The sequence below is a fragment of the Ovis aries genome, chromosome 3 (genome assembly GCF_016772045.2).
Source record: "Ovis aries strain OAR_USU_Benz2616 breed Rambouillet chromosome 3, ARS-UI_Ramb_v3.0, whole genome shotgun sequence".
NCBI classification, from domain to species: domain Eukaryota; kingdom Metazoa; phylum Chordata; class Mammalia; order Artiodactyla; family Bovidae; genus Ovis; species Ovis aries.
In genome coordinates this window covers 41,122,367-41,144,932 of record NC_056056.1, presented here as the reverse complement: position 1 = coordinate 41,144,932, position 22,566 = coordinate 41,122,367, and positions in this window count along the sequence as shown.

Genomic DNA, 22,566 nt, shown 5'->3' with positions numbered 1-22,566 from the left:
ATCTGTTGATCTACTTTTATTTTTTTTCTTGTTGTTGGCAAAGTAATGTCTCTGCTTTTTTTTTTTTTTCAATTTTTTTGCTTTACAATACTGTATTGGTTTTGCCATACATTGACATGAATCCACCATAGGTGTACACGAGTTCCCAACTCTGAACCCTCCTCCCACCTCCCTCCTCATATCATCTCTCTGGGTCATCCCAGCGCACCAGCCCCAAGCATCCTGTATCCTGTATTGAACCCAGACTAGCGATTCGTTTCTTACATGATAGTATACATGTTTCAATGCCATTCCCCAAATCATCCCACCCTCTCCCTCTCCCACAAAGTCCAAAAGTCTGTTCTTTACATCTGTGTCTCTTTTGCTGTCTCACATACAGGGTTATCATTACCATCTTTCTAAATTCCATATATATGTGTTAGTACACTGTATTGGTATTTTTCTTTCTGGCTTACTTCACTCTGTATAAATGGCTCCAGTTTCATCCATCTCATTAGAACTGATTCAAATGTATTCTTTTTAATGGCTGAGTAATACTCCATTGTGTATATGTACCACAGCTTTCTTATACATTCATCTGCTGATAGACATCTAGGTTGCTTCCATGTCCTGGCTATTATAAACAGTGCTGTGATGAACATTGGGGTACATGTGTCTCTCTCAATTCTGGTTTCCTCGGTGTGTATGCCCAGCAGTGGGATTGCTGGGTCATAAGGCAGTTCTATTTGCAGTTTTTTAAGGAATCTCCACACTGTTCTCCATAGTGGCTGTACTAGTTTGCATTCCCACCAACAGTGGGAATGTTTTCTCCACACCCTCTGCAGCACTTATTGCTTGTAGACTTTTGGATTGCAGCCATTCTGACTGGTGTGAAATGGTACCTCATTGTGGTCTTGATTTGCATTTCTCTGATAATGAGTGATGTTGAGCATCTTTTCATGTGTTTGTTAGCCATCCATATGTCTTCTTTGGAGAAATATCTATTCAGTTCTTTGGCCCATTTTTTGATTGGGTCATTTATTTTTCTGGAATTGAGCTGCATAAGTTGCTTGTATATTTTTGAGATTATTTGTTTGTCAGTTGCTTCATTTACTATTATTTTCTCCCATTTCAAAGGCTGTCTTTTCACCTTGCTTATAGTTTCCTTTGTTGTGCAGAAGCTTTTAATTTTAATTAGATCCCATTTGTTTATTTTTGCTCTTATTTTCAGTATTCTAGGAGGTGGATCATAGAGGATCCTGCTGTGATTTATGTCGGGGAGTGTTTTGCCTATGTTCTCCTCTAGGAGTTTTATAGTTTCTGGTCTTACATTTAGATCTTTAATCCATTTTGAGTTTATTTTTGTGAATGGTGTTAGAAAGTGATCTAGTTTCATTCTTTTACAAGTGGTTGACCAGTTTTCCCAGCACCACTTGTTAAAGAGATTGTCTTTAATCCATTGTATATTCTTGCCTCCTTTGTCGAAGATAAGGTGTCCATAGGTGTGTGGATTTATCTCTGGGCTTTCTATTTTGTTCCTTTGATCTATATGTCTGTCTTTGTGCCAGTACCATACTGTCTTGATGACTGTGGCTTTGTAGTAGAGCCTGAAGTCAGGCAGGTTGATTCCTCCAGTTCCATTCTACTTTTAGGTTGCTTCCATGGCTTGACTATTTGTGAATAGTGCTATTATGAACATATGGGTGCAGGTATCTTTTAAATTATAGTTTTGTCTGGATATATGCCCAGGAATAGGATTACAGGACTCTATGACAACTCTGTGTTTAGTTTCTGGGGGACCATCCCTCCTGCTTTCCATAGTGCCTTGACTCTTATATGGAAGTAAGAGCCAAAGAAATAGCATTTATGAGGAAATTATATTTCCAAGTTATTTGAAAGTAAGTCAGACTCATGTCTCTAATGAGTATTTTCTTATAATTAGGGATTTGGTACATTCTGCTGCCTTGTCAATGCCTTCACCTTTACCCTGTGGTATATCTGGGGACATAAGAATACTACAATACTCAGCACATGGTAAACCTTATTTATTGCTATATCTGTGTCTATATGCTAAACACTTTTTGTTTTGTTTTTGCCAGAAGTCAGAAAAAGCTTACACCAATCCAATGTGAGCTATAAAAATGTTTACCTGTGTTATTTAGGAGGCTTCTCCATTATTAGGCTTATCCTTTTTTTTTTTTTTTTTTTTTGATGAAGGATGAGTTTGACTTGATTTTAGAGGAGGGGTAACTGAAAAATCAAATATTTTACAAATATTTTTATCATGTTATTTCAAGCCAAACATTATTGGTAACAAATAGCCATTAATTAATGTTGCAATACTTATTAGAACCACAACTTGCATTTTATTTATATTAGCTAATTTTGTATACATGACCCCCACCCTCTCTGCCTCAGTCTCTCAATCTCTCCCTTCTTCCTTTTGTTTCTAATGCTAGCATTGTTTTAGGCGTACCTCATGGCTCAGTGGTAAAGAATCCTCCTGCAAAGCAGGAAACATGGGTTCGATCCCTGGGTCAGGAATATTCCCTGGAGAAGGAAATGGCAACCCACTGCAGTACTCTTGCCTGGAAAATCCCATGGACAGAAAGTCCAGGCAGGCTACAGTCCATGGGATCTCAAAGAGTTGTACATTAGTTAGGGACTAAACAACAACAGCAACATCACTTTATTTTTCCTGGAGTAATTCTATTACCTTAACTCTTCTGAATCACAGGATAACAATGAAACCAACAGGAGTTTTCAAATAGTGAACCTGTTTCATTAGAAATCCTCAGAAAGTACTGGCACACTTGCCTTTAAAAATACTGTCTGGAGTTCTTTTGTCATTAAGAAAGGGTTCTTGAGCAGCTCAATTTTCCATCCTGATCTTGCAAAAATGTTCAAATATCCAGAACCTCTGTTCATCTCTCACCCATTTCAAACATGTTTTTGCTCTAGGTCTAGCATCAGAATTGTTTTTCCCAAGCATCTCTCTAAGTTACTTAGTCTCACAGCAGGTACTGCTGTTGCTGATCCCATCTTTTTTCACCTTATTGGGTTTATTTATTATTGTTTTGACTTGAATTTGGAATCTATTGTTTATTCCATTGTATACTAATGAGATTTTCTTCCTCCAAGGTATGTGGCAATCCCCCATTTTTCCAATGTTAGTTGTATAAGGTTGGTCTATATTAGTTAATTTTGTACATGGTGATCCCCACCTCCTCTGTCTCTGTCTCTCTCACCTCTTTCTTCTGTTTTTAACTTTCTACTTCTACAACTAAGGAAACTTTAAAAAAAGATCTGAAAACTTTCTGTAAGAATTTTAACTTTAACATTATATGTTCTGCAAAGTACTATGTTCATTTTCAAACATTTTTATTTTGCATGTACAGTGTTCTAGCCACTAGGTTGAATTAAAAAAAAAAAAGATATGGCTTATGCTGCTAAAGAACTAACATTTCAACAGAGATGTAATAAAGAAAATGGATACTTATTCTATAATGGAACAATCATATAAGGCTGAGTTGAAGTGCAGTTTTCAAAAAGAAGTCACACTCCTTGGGTAAGTCAGGGAAGATTTCAGAAGAGAGGTGTTATGGACCAATTTTTCAAAGAGGAATTCAAGTTGGCCAAATGTACTTGAGAGTGCAGACATTGCTAAGGAAGCAGCAGGGCAAAAGGCAAAGAGGTATGAGAAAATGGGGTATATTGGGGGAATTAACAAGTAGTTGTGTGGGTAGTGTATGAGTTAAGCAATATTAAATTATTTAAATTAAGGTAGGAAGTGTGGGGACAGATCATGAAGGATATTAATATATCCAACAAAGATTAGAATTTTATCTGTAAATTGAATACTAGAAGACTCACACAGGGAGAAAATTAAAAGGGGTATTTTCAAAACCAACTTCTTTCCAAATTCTATAACCTGAGATAGACATTGGGATTCTGCACTTTAAGAAAATCCCTCTATGTGATTTTTGGACCATGGCACAAGTGAAGTCTTAGAAGAAATCTGAGCAAGCAAGGTAGTTACATAATCAGAATTGCATGTTGAATACTTTGGTAATATTATAGAGAATGCCAAAACAACTATTTGGTCAAGTCATTAAAAATACTTATCAGGGCAGTGAAAATATTTGCCAAACTCATTGGCCAATTCAGATTTAAAGGTAACTCAATGGTCTGACTTGGAACTATTTTAAAGTGTGTCTCTGAGCTTATCATGCTAAGAATAGTGTTATTGTGTGCTTTTGGACTTCCTTCAATAACACAACTCAGTCTTCAGGTTTTGGTGGTTTCTGTTCCAGGAATTATACTTGGATGACCTTCAGGTTTTGTAGCCTTCAAATCGGAGTTAACTAAGATGAAACATTCAGCATTGGAAATGGTTTGCTTGCACTTCTATTGGAATGATGCAAGTGACTCTGTAAAATATATTCAATTTCAAACAAGCTCTTGGGTAAACCCAAGAGCTTTTTCTAGGTGTAGCTGATTTTTCATAATTCTCTCTGGTCTGACTTCATGCAATGGTGGCTTTGTTGAACTGTGCATGTTACGTCTCCTAGTGTTAGCACCTTGCTGCGTATCCCAAACACTCTTTCCTTGCTATCAAAGTTTTATTCCATGCAATTTAGAGATTAAAAATGTGGCTTATTTATTATTTAAGAGAATTTATCTTAGCATATATAGACCCTGAATGATATAATTAATTTTTGACCTAGAGTAGGACTCTCAACATTTGAAATGAGGACCTCAGTCCTGGGTTCCCTAAGACTCTTTCAGATGCTCTATATTATCCTTTCTCTTCCAGCTACTTATCTGTGAAGGGCTGGATTTTATTCCCATATTTCAACAGGGATAACATATCCAGCAGATCGAATATAGAAGCCTATATGAGAATTCAGTGTGATCTTCTATTAAGCCAAATATTAAAGATTTGTAAAATTTGAAACAATGTCATTAATTATTTTATCTGGAAAATGTAATTATTCTTCATAAAATATGTGATATACTGTTTACCATTATTTTAAGTAAAATAGCACATAGTTTAAAATTTTCTTGTTTTAATTTCTAATATGGTAAATATTGATAGACATAGCCCACATAAATCAAAGATCCTAGAGGTTTTCTGTAATTTTAAGAATGTAAGGGGTCTTCAGGTGAAAATTTTTGAGTAGGACTGACCTTTATAAAAAAGGAAAGATTCAAGTAAATGGAGCATGTTTTGTAGCATTCAGCTTATTTGGGAAATTTAATTTTGACTTGTTCTCTCTTAAATCTAATTCCCTAGACTTTACTTTTAAAGATTATAGTTGTGCAAGCATTAATGACAACAAAAAAACATTTTTTTTCCTAACAGCAGTTTAGTTCAGTTCAGTTCAGTCGCTCAGTTGTGTCTGACTCTTTTCGAGCCCATGAATCACAGCACACCAAGCCTCCCTGTCCATCACCATCTCCCTGAGTTCACTCAGACTCATGTCCATCGAGTCAGTGATGCCATCCAGCCATCTCATCCTCAGTCGTCCCCTTCTCCTCCTGCCCCCAATCCCTCCCAGCATCACAGTCTTTTCCAATGAGTCAACTCTTCGCATGAGGTGGCCAAAGTACTGGAGTTTCAGCTTTAGCATCATTCCTTCCAAAGAAATCCCAGGGCTGATAGTAACTGATAAAAATACAAGATGATCAAAAAATTCCCATCCCTTAAAACTGTTTTTTTGTAGGAAATGCACAGGTGTGTGGGTACGTGTGTGTGTGTATGAATGTGTGTGTGTATGTAGTGTGTGTGTTTGTGTGTGTGTGAAGGGCAAAGAGATGAGAGACTGGAAGAGTTGGGACAGGGAAAAAATAGATTTCCCTAATTTCTTACCAAATGGATGTTTTATTGTTCTATGTGGTCATCTTAGACCGTGGGCCTGCTAAGAGCAATTCGTGCCCCAAGCTTGTGTAAAATCTTTTCCAATTTTGCTTCATATACTGCCCTCTAGATTTTCTTCTAAAAGAATATCTTTGTTTACAGTGGTTTTAGAAGATAGACTACAAGACCATGTGCATGCTTGCGTGCTCAGGCTTGTCCCACTCTTTGCGACCCCATGGACTGTAGACCTTCAGCCTCCTCTGCCCATGGGATTTTCCAGACAAGAATATTGGATTGGATTACCATTTCCTTTTCCAGGACCTCTTCCTGACCCGCATCCATTGCAGCTTCTGCATTGACAGGCTAGTTCTTTACCACTGTACCACCTGGGGGGCCCATATATATATGTGTGTATATTCTAATTTTTACTTTATTTCCATCTAACTTTTATTGATCCAATCTCTAACTTCTTAATATTTCTTTGCATCATTTTTCTGCTTTCAATGGAGTTTGCTTTTCAATTTAAATGTGCAGCTTTCAGTAACTAGTGCATTATTGTTTACTCCCCCCCAAAGATCATTAATGAAGATATTAAATAAGACCAGACAAAACACCAGGCCTTCTAACTCTGCACTGAAAGACCCTCTTCCCCGTGATTCAATGTCATTTATTTTTACCCTCTTCCATTTATCCTTACATTTCAATTCTTGCAGCAATGCTCATACCCAAGCCAGTTTGAATTAATTTTGCAAGTAGGATTTGGTGTGGTCTTGCATATACTGATTCATGAAAATCAAGATAGATTACTTGCATCTTTCTAGGGAAATCTGTTTCTTTGCTAACTTTGTAACTCTTCTTTCCCATAACCCTAAGCTCCCTCCATGCCCCTTCTCCTTCTGATCCCCAGACATTGTCTTTTCTTCCTGGAGATCAAGAGTTTATTCTGTCACTCATTTTCTTTTCATATATGTGTCCAGAACTTTGGGGTCATTTTTACTCATTTTAGGACTATTCTGTGGCGCTTATATGATATCGTTGATTAGAACCTCACTCTTTCACTATCCTGTCCACCATTATTTTCAGAATTATTTTCTGGGTTGTGGGACTTTCTGACAGCACAGTGTTCCATGGGAGAAATTGCCAGTAGATGGCACAAGAGCGGCCCAGACGGGCTACCCCACATCCGACATCATGGGCGGCAGCCGAGACGAGCTACCCCACGTCCAAGGAGTGGAGGCTGTGTGGGCATAGGAGGGTGGAGAGGAACTACTCCACCTTCAAGGTCAGGAGGGGTGGTGGTGAGGAGATACCCTTTGCCCAAGGTAAGGAGCAGAGGCTGCACTTTGCTGGAGCAGACATGAAGACATACCCCATGTCCAAGGTAAGAGAAACCCAAGTAAGACGGTAGGTGTTGTGAGAGGGCATCATAGGGCAGACACACTGAAACCATAATCACAGAAAACTAGCCAATCTGATCACACAGACCACAGCCTTCTCTAACTCAATGAAACTAAGCCATGCTATGTGGGGCCACCCAAGACAGACGGGTCATGGTGGAGAGGTCTGACAGAATGTGGTCCACTGGAAAAGGGAATGGCAAACCACTTCAGTATTCTTGCCTTGAGAACCCCATGAACAGCATGAAAAGGAAAAATGATAGGATACTGAAAGAGGAACTCCCCAGGTTGGTAGGGGCCCAATATGCTACTGGAGATCAGTGGAGAAATAACTCCAGAAAGAATGAAGGGATGGAACCAAAACAAAAACAACACACAGTTGTGGATGTGACTGGTGATAGAAGCAAGGTCCGATGCTGTAAAGAGCAATATTGCATAGGAACCTGGAATGTCAGGTCCATGAATCAAGGCAAATTGGAAGTAGTCAAACAGGAGGTGGCAAGAGTGAACATCGACATTCTAGGAATCAGGAAACTAACATGGACTGGAATGGGTGAATTAAGCTCAGATGACCATTATATCTACTACTGCGGGCAGGAATCCCTCAGAAGAAATGGAGTAGCCATCATGGTCAACAAAAGAGTTGGAAATGCAGTACTTGGATGCAATCTCAAAAATGACAGAATGATCTCTGTTCGTTTCCAAGGCAAACCATTCAATATCACCGTAATCCAAGCCTATGCGCCAACCAGTAATGCTGAAGAAGCTGAAGTTGAACAGTTCTATGAAGACCTACAAGGCCTTTTAGAACTAACACCCGAAAAAGATGTCCTTTTCATTATAGGGGACTGGAATGCAAAAGTAGGAAGTCAGGAAACACCTGGATCCACAGGCAAATTTGGCCTTGGAGTATGGAATGGAGCAGGGCAAAGGCTAATAGAGTTTTGCCAAGAGAACGACTGGTCATAACAAACACCCTCTTCCAACAACACAAGAGAACACTCTACACATGGATATCACCAGATGGTCAACACCAAAATCAGATTGATTATATTCTTTGCAGCCAAAGATGGAGGAGCTCTGTACAGCAAAAATGAGACCAGGAGCTGACTGTGGCTCAGATTATGAACTCCTTATTGCCAATGTGAACGAACTTGAAGTCGTTCAATCATGTCTGACTATTTGCGACCCCATGGACTGCAGGCTACCAGGCTCCTCAGTCCATGCAATTTTCCAGGCAAGAGTACTGGAGTGGGTAGCCATTTCCTTCTCCAGGGGATCTTCCCAACCCACAGATTGAACCCAGGTCTCCCCCACTGCAGGCAGACGCTTTACCATCTGAGCCACCACTGTATTGCCAAATCCAGACTTAAATTGAAGAAAGTGTGGAAAACCACTAGACCATTCAGGTATGATTTAATCAAATCCCTTATGATTATACAGTGGAAGTGAGAAATAGATTTAAGGGAATAGATCTGATAGAGTGCCAGATGCACTATGGACGGAGGTTCATGACATTGTACAGGAGACAGGGATCAAGACCATCCCCATGGAAAAGAAATGCAAAAAAGCAAAATGGTTGTCTGAGAAGGCCTTACAAATAGCTGTGAAAAGAAGAGAAGTGAAAAGCAAAGGAGAAAAGGAAAGATATAAGCATCTGAATGCAGAGTTCCAAAGAATAGCAAGAAGAGATAAGAAAACCTTCCTCAGTGATCAATGCAAAGAAATAGAGGAAAACAACAGAATGGGAAAGACTAGAAATCTCTTCAAGAAAATTAGAGATACAAAAGGAATATTTCATGCAAAGATGGGATCAATAAAGGACAGATATGGTATGGAACTAACAGAAGCAGAAAATATTAAGAAAAGGTGGCAAGAATACACAGAAGAATTATACAAAAAAGATCTTCATGACCAAGATAATCACGATGGAATGCTCACTTACCTAGAGCCAGACATCTTGGAATGTGAAGTCAAGTGGGTCTTAGGAAGCAGCACTATGAACAAAGCTAGTGGAGGTGATGGAATTCCAGTGGAGCTATTTCAAATCCCGAAAGATGATGCTATGAAAGTGCTGCACTCAATATGCCAGCAAATTTGGAAAACTCAGCAGTGGTCACAGGACTGGAAAAGGTCAGTTTTCATTCCAATCCCAAAGAAAGGCAATGCCAAAGACTGCTCAAACTACCACACAATTGCACTCATCTCACAGGCTAGTAAAGTCATGCTTAAAATTCTCCAAGCCAGGCTTCAGCAATACATGAATTGTGAACCTCCAGATGTTCAACCTGGTTTTAGTAAAGGCAGAGGAATGAGAGATCAAATGGCCAACATCTGCTGGATCATGAAAAGAGCAAGAGAGTTCCAGGAAAACATCTATTTCTGCTTTATTGACTATGCCAACGCTTTTGACTGTGTGGATCACAATTAACTGTGGAAAATTCTGAAAGAGATGGGCATACCAGACCACCTGACCTGTCTCTTGAGAAACCTATATGCAGGTCAGGAAGCAACAGTTAGAACTGGACATGGAACAACAGACTGGTTCCAAATAGGAAAAGGAGTACGTCAAGGCTATATATTGTCACCCTGCTTATTTAACTTCTATGCAGAGTACATCATGAGAAATGCTGGGCTGGAGGAAGCACAAGCTGGAATCAAGATTGGAGAAATATCAATAACATCAGATATGCAGATGACACCATCCTTATGGCAGAAAGTGAAGAGGAACTAAAAAGCCTCTTGATGAAAGTGAAAGAAGAGAGTGAAAAAGTTGACTTAAAGCTCAACATTCAGAAAACGAAGATCATGGCATGCGGTCCCATCACTTCATGGGAAATAGATGGGGAAACAGTGTCAGACTTCATTTTGGGGGGGTTCCAAAATCACTGCAGATGGTGATTGCAGCCATGAAATTAAAAGACGCTTACTCCTTGGAAGGAAAGTTATGACCAACCTAGATAGCACATTCAAAAGCAGAGACAGTACTTTGCCAACAAAGGTCCCTTCTAGTCAAGGCTATGGTTTTTCCAGTAGTCATGTATGGATGTGAGAGTTGGACTATGAAGAAAGCTGAGTGTCGAAGAATTGATGCTTTTGAACTGTGGTGCTGGAGAAGACTCTTGAAGAGTCCCTTGGACTGCAAGGAGATCCAACAGTCCATCCTAAAGGAGATCAGTCGTGGGTGTTCATTGGAAAGGCTGATGCTAATGCTGAAACTCCAGTACTTTGGCCACCTCATGCGAAGAGTTGACTCACTGGAAAAGACCCTGATGCTGTGAGGGATTGGGGGCAGGAGGAGAAGGGGACGACAGAGGATGAGATGGCTGGATGGCATCACCAACTCGATGGACATGAGTTTGGGTAAACTCCGGGAACTGGTAATGGGCAGGGAGGCCTGGCATGCTGAGATTCATGGGATCGCAAAGAGTCAGACATGACTGAGTGACTGAACTGAACTGTTCTGAGAGATATCTGATGTTAGGAACAACTTAAGATTCAGTTTATAAGCCTCATTACTTGAGAGGGGACATTTCCATACTAGGTCCTTGTTTGATTTTCTTGTTAAGAAATGAGGGAATAAGATAGGTAATAATTATGGAAATGTATAATTCACGCTCATGTATAGGGCAGGAAAACAATGTCTCTGTGTCCAATATCTGCCAGTGGACGAGGGAAGGAGATGAAGAAATAGCAGAATTAGGGTACAAACAGGAGTCTAGCTCTCAAGTAGATGCTCTACTTATTTGAGAAGTTGGCAGTAGCATCTTTTAAATAAAGCCTCGCATCATCATCATAGATGAAAACATTCCTAAAGTAGTTATAATAATAGTTTACTAAAGTTCATCATAAATGAATGCCCTGCCTCCTTGAAAGGACCTGTGTATCAATGCGTCAGGGAAAGCAAATGAACAAATGAGAGGGTGAGGTGTGGAAAGGAGAATGGTGGAAATCAGGGTTCAAGACACAGTTCTGCCAACACCAGTTTCCTGAACAGTAATACTTTAGAAGATTTTTGGAAAAAGAAGGCTCCTGAGGAAAGTTCTGAGAAAAGCTGAATTACTTGAAAAAATGAACAAAGATCAGGATGGTGATGTAGACTGATGCTTAATGCTAGTCATCAGAGTATTATAGGGAACAAGGATCAGCCATTCACTTAGTTCTTCATTCATTGATCATTTATCCATCCAATCACCCACCAATATTCCCATATATCTTTTATGTCCCAGGTGCAATTCCAGAGGCAAGAAAGAACATACAGTGATACTAAGGAGTCAGACTTTGCAACTCAGTTCAATTCAGTTCAGTCGCTCAGTGGTGTATGACTCTTTGCGACCCCATGAATCACAGCACGCCAGGACTCCCTGTCCATCACCAACTCCTGGAGTTTACCCAAACTCATGTCCATCTACTTGGTGATGGCATCCAGCCATCTCATCCTCTGTCATCCACTTCTGCTCCTGCCCTCAGTCCCTCTCAACATCAGGGTCTTTACCAATGAGTCAACTCTTCGCATGAGGTGGCCAAAGTACTGGAGCTTCAGCTTTAGCATCAGCTCTTCCAATGAACACCCACGACTGATCTCCTTTAGGATGGACTGATTGGATCTCCTTGCAGTCCAAGGGACTCTTCAAGAGTCTTCTCCAGCACCACAGTTCAAAAGCATCAGTTCTTCAGCGCTCAGTTTTCTTCACAGTCCAACTCTCACATCCACACATGACCACTAGAAAAACCATAGCCTTGACTAGACGGACCTTTGTTGGCAAAGTAATGTCTCTGCTTTTGAATATGCTATCTAGGTCAGTCATAACTTTCCTTCCAAGGAGTCAGTGTCTTTTAATTTCATGGCTGCAATCACCATCTGCAGTGATTTTGGAGCCCTCCAAAAATGAAGTCTGACACTGTTTCCACTGTTTCCCTATCTATTTCCCATGAAGTGATGGGACCAGATGCCATGATCTTAGTTTTCTGAATGTTGAGCTTTAAGCCAACTTTTTCACTCTCTTCTTTCACTTTCATCAAGAGGCTTTTTAGTTCCTCTTCAGTTTCTGCCATAATGACATTGCTTCCAACAAATTGGGCAAAGAGATTAGAGTCCAGGATATAGACACTGTTTCAGAAATGGAAGAAGACTCCAAAGAGAATAAAACAATGACCCAGTGGTCTAGAGAACTGAACATTCTGGCATCAGATCTTCTATACAGGTGATGGGAAGAAGAAGAGGGAGGAGGAATCAGTGAAGGTGTTGCCTTAAGGAAATTTTGCATCTCAGCCTGGGTGTGTTCAGTCAAACCACTCTGCTCTATGGAAGTCGTCCAAATCTGCTTCAGGTCTTAGTTGAGCAGAAACAAAAGAGACAGTGCCTTTGTTTACTATCCTTTGGTATTATAGAATCCTAGTGAGAGGGGGAAAGGGAAGCAATTCCAAAGGCAAAACAAAATCAACTTCTGTTGACGCTAAATTGACTTTAGTTTGATCGCATTGTAATCAGAAGCTGTAGTGGACTATGTGATCATCTGTCCAGGGAAATATTCTGCACAGTAAGCATGCTTGACCTACTTGGAAGACAAAGGAAGAGTTAATGTCCCTTAAAACAGCCCTTTAAGCAATGGCAGAGTTGGTGAAAAATGTCCCAGCTTCTTGGCACTTTAGTTGGGATGACTCTGACAAATGTCCTATCTTGGCTACCCATTTTCTAGGGACCATGACCTCCAATTGTTTTTGGGTAACTGATGATATATCACCTTCACCAGCTTCCTTCCCTTCCCTGACTCATATCCCAACTTCCCTACCGTGTTTCCTGGGACCACCTTCCAAAAAAAAAAAACCCGCTCATATTTGAATGCTTATCTTAGAGGAACCCAAACAACACAGGAAGCATTTGTTGAACCTCTGCACCCATATTTGCCAATAATGTTGAAAAGACCAGCCTAAATGTGAACTCTTTGGATCTTTCCTCTACATCCCTACAGTTAATTGTTCAACCATTTGTTTCTGCAGGGTTGTACTTTGTTGCAGCAATTACTGTTATCTTAATTGGGTGACCCAGTGGGCCACCGTCATGCCCCTATTTGTTAACCTCTTGACAGGACTGATTCCAACCTTCTTTTTGCAGTAGAAAGGCCATTGATTTCCCAAAGATTACCTTGATCTCCAGGGGGTAGGTCACAGTTTTACAGCCCCTGACTCCAAGTTCCAGTGAAGGCTGAATTGTTGTCCCCTGCTCTGCAGTTTGCTGTTCTTTTATCTCCACCCTGGTCTTAACCCATATCTGGAACCTAGTCCATTTACATGATTTCCCCTGGAAAAGGAGAAATGCACCACTGATATTCATTTATTCAAAATAATATTTCTTGAGGATAAATGCTATCCAAGACATCATTTCAGGCTCTGGGGGAAATGAATAAGACTGACAGGTTCCCAATTTGCTGTGGTCAGACTTCCTTTAAATGCCATTTCATATCTCTGTTGGGAGGGTTTCCTAGGTGGTACTAGCAGTAAAGAACCTACCTACCAAAGCAAGAGCCTTAAGAGACATAGGTTTGATCCCTGGATCAGGAAGATCCCCTGGAGGTGGGCATGGCAACCCACTCCAGTATTCCTGCCTGGAGCATCCTATGGGCAGAGGAGCCTGGTGGGCTACAGTCCATGGGGTTGCAAACAGTCCGACATGACTAAAGCAACATCATGCTCGCACCTCTGTTGAAACAGTGTTATGACTGACTTAATTTTTTCGCATTTATTTACTGATTTAATTATCATGCATTTTAAATATATACTATGTGGCAGGCACATATTCTGGAGCTACAGTGGCGAACAGTCTCTACCCTCAAACAATTATTGTGTCCAACAAATATAATGTACTCTGTCATCATCAGAAAAGCCTGGAGTGGGGAGGGGATTTTCTAACCTCTGAAATTTAGGGATAGGCCCAGCCCAAGCTGGTGGGTAGCAAAGAGGAGGCTAAGCATTCAGGCTACTAAGATACAGCTCAGAAAGTCTAGTGGTTTCAGGACCAGGAAAAGGTCTGTAGGGATCATCCAAGTAGCGACAGTGCCCTTTCAAGGGAGGCTGGAAGATTAGAAATGTATATGTGTGTGTTAGGAATGTATGGGTGTAGAGCCTCAGGGCGAGTGAGTGGGCAGGAGCACTGCTGCTGCTGCTAAGCTGCTTCAGTCGTGTCTGACTCTGCGCGACCCCATAGACGGCAGCCCACCAGGCTCCGCTGTCCCTGGGATTCTCCAGGCAAGAACACTGGAGTGGGTTGCCATTTCCTTCTCCAATGCATGAAAGTGAAAAGTGAAAGTGAAGTCGCTCAGTAAGTGTCCGACTCTTAGTGACCCCATGGACTGCAGCCTACCAGGCTCCTCCGCCCATGGGATTTTCCAGGCAAGAGCACTGGAGTGGGTCACCATTGCCTTCTCCAGGGCAGCAGTACACACTAAACAAAATTCACACAGTCTTCTGAGAGCAGTTGGCAGAACAGAATTCTGAGTGACACAACAGCCGTGGCCAGGCGGCACTGATTTCTCAGTCCTTGTTATGAGTATATTCAGCCCATCGTTTTTGTTTTCAAAGACTTGATTAAGACAACTGATTATGGTATCATTAGTGCCAATATAACTGTTACAAGTTACTTATTGGCAATCCAGCTAATTGGGTAATTTGGAATACACTTGAATAGGTCAAACCTGAGATACCCTGATTAGTGGTTTGTGGCTTTCCTATTCTAGTTGGAACCACTCTCCCACTCAGAAGAATGAATATCCTTGTGTATAATAACGAGCCAGTTGATTTTCTCTTAACTGAGCTGATAGCATAACTGGACCAGTTTATTTACTCAGAGTTGGCTGTCAGCTCCCCTATCCTTTGGTTAGGAGACATCAGTACTTAGGCAGGTATTGTTCTTTGATGCTTCATGAATCTTGCTATGATACTGTACAAATTCACAGAGGAGATCTGAGGTGACTCTAGTGGGAGTTTTCCCTTCTTTTTGGCCCTGCTGGGTCTGCGCTGGAGCACACAGGCTCTTCACCGAGGTGCGCAGGCCTCTCTAGTTGTGGCACTCTAGCTTAGTTGCCCTGCGGCATGTGAGATATTAGCTCCCCAGTCAGGGACTGAACTCATGTCCCCTGCATTGGAAGGCAGATTCTCAACACTGGACCACCAAGGAAGTCCCTACAGTGAGTGTTAATCTCAAATTATACTGTGGTCAAGCCTTAGCACATCTATCCTATTTTTCTTGTTGACCTTTCTCCTATTTCTCTCTGTCTCCCCTCCACTTTGGGGGCTATACACACTTCAGTGATTAAGTTTCCCCTTCTCTTGCAGAGTGTTCATACCTACCACTTCCCCTTCATTTCTTCCCCTTTTCTTTCCTCTTTTATACCGGTAATTGTAACCTCAGTATGAAAGTAAATATCCAATTTATTCAACTAAAATACCAAATTTTAGTAACATCTGATGTTCATCACTATCTATATTATTTAAGTGCTTGGTTTCTTATTATACAATTAATCTCTAGATACTCTAGAGAATGACACTATGTAAAAAAAGTAGAAAAAAATTCAAAGATTTCTGTTTACTATAGTTTAAAAGTTAATTTCTAGTAAATTGTCAAACAAAAAATATTCATGTGAGAATATTTGAGAACATAAGGGAAATAATATGCTAATTTATTTTAACTGTTAGTGAATGTAAGAATCACAGGGTAGCTTGTTAAAAATGCAACCTTCTATGCTTTTGCCACAGAAATAATAATTTAGTAGATCGGGAGTGATCCCAAGTCTGAGGTTTTTTTTTTTTAACAAGTTGCCCAGGTAACTCTCATATGATAAAGTATGAAAATCATTTCTGTAATTGATATAAATAACTATACTATTTTGTTGCTTTGCCAAATATCTATCAGTATCAAAGATCATTTAAAGAATTACCCTATACTAGACTATTGATTAGCGTGCATGTATGCCCAAATGTTCAGTCATGCCTGACTCTTTGCAACCCTATGGACTGTAGCCCACGAGGTTCCTCTGTCCATGAGATTTTCCAGGCAAGAATATCAGAGTGGGTTGACATTCCTTTCTCCAGGTATTACTTAGCACTTGCTACATAAAAACTCCAAAAGTTAATGCCTTATAACAATAAACAAAGTCTGTGAGTCACCGGGGTGATTTTTCTCGGCTGGGTTGGCTGCATTTGGGCTGGATGACCTAAAACGGTCTGCTCTTATGTCCTGTGGGTGTTTGGAAGTCATCGGGGGCACCAGGGATGATTTGGTCACATGTCTGTTACAAAGAAGGCAAGCCAAGTCTTCTCCACATGGCAGGTTTAGGGTTTCAAAGAGATGCAACAGATGGAATGCCCCACTGAACAAACACTATTCAAGTCTCCAGTTTGGTCATGTTTGCATTGTCCAAACTGAAAAAAAGTGAAAGTGAAAATCACTCAGTCATGTCCAACTCTTTGCAACCCCATGGACTGTATTTCATGGAATTCTCCAGGACAGAATACTGGAGTGGATAAACTTTCGCTTCTCCAGGAGATCTTCCCAACCTAGGGAACAAACCAGGTATCCTGCATTGCAGACAGATTCTTTACCAGCTGAGCCACAAGAGAAGCCCATTGGCCAAAGGAAGCCAAATAGCTAAGTCTAAAGTTAAGGTGGGAGAGATCTACCTTAGTGTGTTGATTCAGGAAGGTGAATTATTGCAGCTATTTTTGCAAAAATATAATTTTCATGCTTAGCTGAAAATACTATTGATTACTGAGCATCTTTATTTTAGGAAAAGAACACCAGTCTTGGAGATTAACTACCTCAGTTAAACCTGGTATCCCACTTCAAAGCTGGAAGATGGATAAAACTTTCCATTTCTCAAGCTTTTACTTTCTTCATCTATAAAATGTGAATGATACTATGAATAATATCTACCTCACAGAGCTATTTAGAACCGTGGTCCCAAACCATTTTGGCACCAGAGACCAGTTTCACGGAAGACAATTTTTCCATAGACCAGTGTGGAGGGCATGGCTTTGAGATGATTAAAGTGTCTTACACTTACTGTGCACGTTATTTCTACTATTATTATATAAAAGCCATCTCAGATCATCAGGTATTTGATCCTGAAGGCTGGAGATCCCTGTATTTGAGAATGAATGGAATATTGGAGATAAGAATATTCTGTAAACTGGAAATTTTATAACATTCAAGGTATTTAGAGATGGACATGCTTAATGACTATTTTCCATCCATTAAAATTATTAAAGTATTTGTTAAATCAATGAGCTTCCTGATATTGTTGTGACTTGACTATTCTCAGTCTAGTCCATCCTTAACCTGCTATTAGAACTATTTCCCCTAAAAACCAAAATTATCAAAAAAGATTGTCATATTATTCAACCATTTAGTAAATCTCTGATAGCTCTCTCTTTCCTTATGCAATAAAAGTAGAACCAGCATAAGAAAACTCCCCAGTCTATGCCCATTTCCCTCCCTACTCAACCTCCTTGACACCATTGAATTTTACATTATTTTCTTTATATATTAGACCCTCAAGATTACATGACAGATACAATGTTTCCCTCAAACTAGAATGTTCTTATCTTGCATCCTCACCTTGACAAACTGCTACTTATGTTTTAACAGCCAGATCAAACGTTCCTCCCTCATTCCACAAACATTTAGTGAATCAAGATTTCTCGACTCTTCCAATTGGGCTTCCCCTGTGGCTCAGAGGTTAAAGCATCTGCCTGGAATGTGGGAGACCTGGGTTCGATCCCTGGGTTGGGAAGATCCCCTGGAGAAGGAAATGGCAACCCACTCCAGTACTCTTGCCTGGAGAATCCCATGGAGGGAGGAGCCTGGTAGGGGTCACAAAGAGTCAACACGACTGGGTGACTTCACTTTCACTTTCCAATGTTAATTGTTCTAACTTCTTTATTCCCAAAGAACTATGCTAATGTCACTTTCACTTATTCTAGGGTGTTGTAATTGTTACGTGTATGTTGTCTGCTCCAGAGTTAGACAATGCACTACTCTAGTACCAGAAACAGTGCAAGCACTCAGTATATAGTTTTGAGCAAAGAAACGAATGAAACTTTGACACCTTCACTCCTTTCCTGAATCACATTATGCTCCGATACTTCACTGACCATACTCAACCCCCTGGATTTCCCTTTGCCAACCCTGGCTGTAGACTGAACTACCTGTGTTCTTGATCAGTGGTCCATTAGCACATCTGAAAGCAAGTTACCTGCACCTTTCCCCTCAGGTTAGCTACCAGAATTTTGACCTACTGTCTTTCCTGCTCTCTGATTATTTTCTATACCACCTGCATCTTCCCTATTTATCTTGAAATTATAGTGGCACTACCCAACTGTAGTGATGATCCAGGGAATAGTGGAGGAACTGATATTTTTTTGTAGATGTACCTACCATAAACTTTATGAAAGAAGTATTTTTCTCTCAAATACAGTTAGAAACTGTAACTCACATAGATTAAATAATAGCATCACATAGACGAATATGTAAAGCTCTTCTTTTTAATTTTATCACAATAACTTGGCAACATATAAGCTCAAGCTTCCTTTCAAAGGCTCCCAAGCAGGAGAACTAGAGCTATAGCTATGATTTGGGGCCCAGTAAAGGTTTACACTTGCCTAGTTTGACTATAAATCTATGACCTTACTATCAAGAATAGGTGTTTAAAAGTTGTAAATCAATTTAAAACAAAGCATCTAGGTACAAAATCATGTGTTGATGGTATTATGTTAATAGTTATTTTGCCTCCCAAGTTTCTAGTTTATCCAATGTTTTAGAGTAAATAGGATGGAAGAATATAAGGGTCACTTCAAACAAAAATCCAGACAAGTTCCTCTGCTTGAACTTGTAAGTTCAAGATTTTATCTCCTTCTGGGCAAGAATAAAACTTTTGTTTTCATTTTTACTAAAAATAATAATTATGGGTAAAATGATATAGTTTAAAAGAATTGGCTCTCATTCCATCTTTGGAATTTCCCACCCCAGAAATCCTTTCTCTCTTGGCGAAATATGACATAATGATTTGAAAGAAAGAAAAAAAAAACACTTCAGTATTTAAGGCCAGAAGTTAATTGAATAAGACCTTGGATTCTGATGAGTTTGTGTTTTATGGTTGATTAACTTGTTTTAATACTCAAAAATGCTTAGGAAACCCAATTATCGTGACACTTAATCTGAGTTATTGGCTGATTTCTGCTAGTTTCTGGATATCTTATTGACCAGAGTTATATTTCCTACTATGATGTACAAGAGAGACTGAGTTTGTTTTGAAAGAAAAATCTAGGGTCAGCATATGAATAATTGCCCCAAATCAGAAAGATTACACTCTTAGATTCTTAGATCATAATATCAGAGTTTGTGAATTCCAGTTACTAATTTCCTCCTGACCCCAAGAACAGGATAGATAGTATGAGAAAATTAAGGCTTTAATATTTTTTGATAATTGATTTGTTTTCTACTAGTATAGTCAATACCACTTTATTACTATCTTTTTGTTTGTTTAGATGCTACCTGCCTGGTTACAAATAAAGAAGGTTGACGATATAATAACTGAAATCATGATGGCTTATTCTGGAATCTGCTAGTCAGTAAAAGACAACTTGTCATTGGCCAGCATTGATATTACTGGTTCTCTCTCTATGAAAAAATACCAACACGTATGTTAGGTGACTATCTTTCTTATTTCTGGAGGAAATCAAGAGAGGTGATTAGATGCAGGTTTCCTAAAGAAATATCAAAAAGTCCTATGTGATTCTTTAAGACAGGATTTGTAACAATATGAATTCCATAGATAAATTTTAAGAAGTCAGTGAACTCTTTATACTATCAGTTCAGTTCAGTCGCTCAGTCGTGTCCGACTCTTTGCGACCCCATGAGTTGCAGCACGCCAGGCCTCCCTGTCCATCACCATCTCCTGGAGTTCACTCAGACTCACGTCCATCGAGTCAGTGATGCCATCCAGCCATCTCATTCTCGGTCGTCTCCTTCTCCTCCTGCCCCCAATCCCTCCCAGCATCAGAGTCTTTTCCAGTGAGTAAACTCTTCGCATGAGGTGGCCAAAGTACTGGAGTTTCAGCTTTAGCATCATTCCCTCCAAAGAAATCCCAGGGCTGATCCCCTTCATACTATAGTTGCTTACAAAGTTGTTTTTGCATTTTTCTGGTGAGAGGTTCTATAAGATCTATCAAAGACTCACAGAACCCTGTGACCCGTAAAAACTAGATTAAGAACAAATACTTTTGCATTCTTCAAACTTCTAGAGATAGATATTTTTCTAGGGCACTAGGGAACTATAAGGACCAAGAGGATAACAGATACAGCAGAAGCATGAACCTTGATTTTCTGCCTAGTGCAAGTACCGGCAATATGGACCATACTTTTCAAGCACAGAACTGTAGGAAATTGAGTAGGCAGTTTGGCTGGAATGGAAGTAACTCTTATAATCCTCAGATTTCACCATTCCCCTGATGAGTAATGCAAAACCCTACGTAGGGTGGTTTTTTGCGTTACTAAATACTTAGGAGCAGAGTGCTGAAACTACTAAGTTACTGAGATCTGTGGACTTAACCTGATTTGTGTCTTCTACAGATACTTAATTGAACAATTGCTCTATGCAGTGTATAATACCTGACACAAAAGATATGTGGTAAAGTAAACAGAAATGAGAAGAGAAGAAGAAGCAAGACTTGATTCAGCCAAATTTGTAGGGGCATTAGGACCCGATAAAAACACTTTGAGATGATTTGTTAGTCACCAATTCTCCCACAGCCATGGAGTTTTACAGCTAAAAGAATATTCTGTAATTACTTATCCCAGTCCTTTCATTTTGCAATAAAGAAACTAAGTGCCTTGTTCAGGGTCATTTAGTTAAGGTGACAATGCTTGGACTGAATCTTAGGTTTTCCTTTTTCTGGCCCATTCATCTTTCTAGTGTTTTAGATTGTGATCCTACAATCTGCCTATATTCCCTTTGATTTGCAGAATCAACTAATTTCAGAAATCCTTGCAGTCCCCCAAATACCTAGATGCAAACACACAACTCCTAGAACTCTTTCCTCTGAACATCAAGACTCCCACTCTACAGACCAGGAAAGAAGATAATTCAGAGTTGATTGTCACATATAAAAGATGACAAAAGATAGAACTTGATGAATTAAAAAACTAGAGTGATTTCAACATTTAAACCTGGCTTTTGCTCAGAAGCAGAAGCATCCCTAGCTCTTTAAAATCCCCATCTCAACTGGTCCACTCCCTCATGATGTCATATACAGTTTGACATTGTCTGGGCAACTTGGTAAACATACTGCTTCCTCCATTGTTTAATTCCCTTCCCTGAGTGAGATCCTGAGGCAACCAGGCTTCATTAGTTCAGGTGCTAGCCTCAGGGAACTACTTGTTTTAATTAGAGGGATGAAATGGCATTTTAATTGTGCGCAATGATTAATAAACATGCTGAGCTGCTGCATAATAATCTGCTGCTTGAGGAGCTTTCTCCCTTAGTCCTGATATCTACATCCGTTAACTGATTGTTACCCAGGTTGAGCATTATGGAGCTCTTCCTCCAACGAAATTGTACGTTGTCTGTCCTCCAGTTTTTTCACTAATAATAATTATTAGAGCAAACTCCCATGTTTGTAGTAACAGAGAGACAAGACTAGAATGGAGAGAGCTTACAGAGTGGTATACGGTCTATGTAATTTATTTCACTAAACTTCCTTGTAAAAGCGTGATAATAATAGGACCAACTTGACAGGGCTTTGCAAAGATTAAATGAAACAATGCATGCAAAGCACTTAGATGAGTGCTGGTCCAGAGTAAGCTCTCTGAAAGTGCTAGCTGCCATTATCATTAGTAGGATTATCGTTACCATCATCACCATTAATTTCATCCTTATCGGCAACTTCGTCATCCCTCTCACCGCAACCATCATCTTGGCCAAAATTAGACGCTTAGGTTAGATCCAGTAGATTAGTCTCTTAGAGGTCATGATCTCTACTATATCACATCTAATTCAAGAATAATTTTCTGAAGTGGGAATGTTGGCCAGAGATTTTCCCCATTTGTTCTTTATGTTGTATGAGAGTAGTTTGGAATGACTTGGGCTTCCCTTGTGGCTCAGCTGGTAAAAAATCTGCCTGTAATGCAGGAGACCTGAGTTCAATCCCTGGGTTGGGAAGATCCCCTGGAGAAGAGAATGGCTACCCACTCCAGTATTCTGGCCTGGAGAATTCCATGGACTATACAGTCCATGGTGTCGCAAAGAGTCAGACATGACTCAGTGACTTTCACCTTCA